At 31.6% G+C, this 2,447-nt stretch overlaps 1 long non-coding RNA gene across 1 annotated transcript; it reads left to right on the forward strand.

Annotated features, from left to right (window-relative positions):
• Positions 1-805: 805 nt before the first annotated feature.
• LOC126749274 (uncharacterized) lies at positions 806-1,966 on the forward strand. The gene is made up of 2 exons (XR_007664948.1): positions 806-965; positions 1,020-1,966. It is a non-coding gene; the product is annotated as an uncharacterized LOC126749274 (long non-coding RNA).
• Positions 1,967-2,447: the final 481 nt, after the last annotated feature.

Raw genomic sequence — 2,447 nt, forward strand, 5'->3', positions numbered from 1 at the left:
TTCATCAAGAGAGAAAAAACATTAGTTTATATGTATATATTTAGTATTTTTTTAAAAATCATCATTTTTTACAAATTAAAAAAAAGTCATGGAAGTTAGCAACAAAATCAGAAACGAAAATAAGAAACGAAATCAAAAATTTTTACAGTTGCCCACATAAGTTCTGGCCGAAATATATATTTCTCCATATTTAAGGATTGTTTCTAATTTTATACTTCAACAATAAAGTTAAGAGGAAAAGTATAATTACATATAGAGAAAAGGGATGTGTCTCTGAGATATAGGGTGTATTTTATAATCTTTTATTTACAAGCCCAATTTGAAGGTGTAACAAAATTATTACCAATTACTATGATTTTTTAAAATATTTGGAGATGGCTTTTCCACTTGAAAACCCCTGAAAAAACGTGTGTTTCTGAGATATATGGTGTATTTTATATTTTTTATTTATAAATCGAGTTTGAAGGTGTAACAAAATTTGTAACAATTAATGTGTCTTTTTTAATTATTTATTATTTTACAAAAATTTATCTTTTATTCTGCAAAAAAATCAAATCTACACCCCTTTAGTCTATATATAATTATACTTTTTCTCTTAACTTTATTGTAGAAGTTTAAAAACAGATTTAATCCTTAAAAATAAAAAAAAATATATTGAGAGCAGAACTCCACTGTAAAAATCTGATTTTCGTTTCTGTTTGTATTACTAACAGCCTTGACGTAAAAAAAACATACCTCACTCTTCACTGATATGGCTTTCCATTATATTAATAAATTAATTTAATCTAGGAAAAAAGACGTTGAATACAATCAGTTTTGGCTGCTCTTTAATCAACAAAAATTGACACTAAAAATATCAAAGAATGTAGGGCAAACATTTTTGACTTCTTAGAAGCTGGACATAGTGTTGCCCACTGTGTCTCAGCGGACTTCAAAATGAGTAGAGGGCTAGCTGCAAAATTCAGGTAAATTGATTTTAGATTAAATGATTTTGACCAAAAATACGAATTTATTTCTAGAGCGAAGTTTGGCGTACCCAATTTGAATAAGAATTGCGGTCAAGTTGGTAGTTGCGTCGACCAGCCAATAAACAGCGGCTATATATTCCACCTAATTAGTAAAGCGCGATTTTTCCAAAAACCAAAATATATACACATATGGAGGGCTCTTATAAATATGCGGCGATTATGCATTTTGGGTAATCTCAAAAACCTGGCTTTGCCCAAAATCGCTTGCGGGCTGGACCGTAAAAATTTTAAGATAATAAAATGCGTGATCGCCTATATTTATAGGAATTGCACCACCCAAATAACCATATGTGTATAAAACTAGTTTGGCTTTTAGGAGTTAAGATGGGTACATATCGGCGCCTACGGAGGGGTTTAGTGGGTAGTGGCTTCACCGAGCCCCACACTGTCCTGGAGTGCCTTGTGCGTCCAAGTTCGTGCGTAAATGCATTCCCCGTCGTGTAATAAAACAAAATAAAAAAAAATTACACCAAAGTGCGCAAAGAATTTTATTGCTGGGCAGTTCAGTGGGTAAAAACTTAACTGCTTCTAACAACATATACAAATTCCTGGATGAATTTTCAAAAGGATCTTAACTGAGACCACACATTGTTACAAACGAGGCCTATGTAAGTTTTCCTTAAATACAATTAATGAAACCTCCTCGGGTATACTTTCTAGTCATCCTGGTAACCATCCAGCCAGTGGTTTTAACGTAATTTTTGATTGGATCTTTCTGGAGAATATTGACTGTTGTCTCCTGAAAGAGAGCGATTACCTAAAGGGAAGACCCGGACTTCTTTTGTAGGACCTGACTGTAGTATCGACGACTTAGAGCTACTAGCACCGATGGTTTAATTCCATACTACTATTTAGCTGGACTTGGATTTTGTATTTCTCTACTCAGAAATCACTATCTTTGTATTTGTTATATAAAAAAATAAACAATTGGAAAATTATTATGGTCTTTTGATTGGTTAAAATAACTTAATTTAATTAGTTTAAATAGAGAGTTTTGCAACATTTCTTAAATCTCATCACTTAAAATGTTTATTATTAATATTAAAAAAAGTTTTATTCAAATCCTGTGGGAGTTTCGGAAGTTATAGCCTTTAAGTTTTTTTTAATACATCTAACAATTCAATAATTTTTTTACCAAAAAACTTTGGTTTGTAGAGATTTGCAACCATGTTAAATCGATTTAGATATTTATTAGTAATTGCGTAAAAAAGTTTCATTCGAATCCTTTGATAGTTTTGGGAGTTATAGTCGTTTATATTTTTCTACGTCTAACACTTCAATAATTTTTTACCAAAAAACTTTCGTTTGTAGAGGTTTGCAACCATGTTAAATCGATTTAGATCTTTATTAATCTCGTTTCAGATGGACGCGTATGGTACGCGCGCGTACCGTACGCGTGACGTCGAGTATTATAATTCA

This window comes from Anthonomus grandis, chromosome 23 (genome assembly GCF_022605725.1).
Source record: "Anthonomus grandis grandis chromosome 23, icAntGran1.3, whole genome shotgun sequence".
In the NCBI taxonomy this organism is placed as follows: Eukaryota; Metazoa; Arthropoda; class Insecta; order Coleoptera; family Curculionidae; genus Anthonomus; species Anthonomus grandis.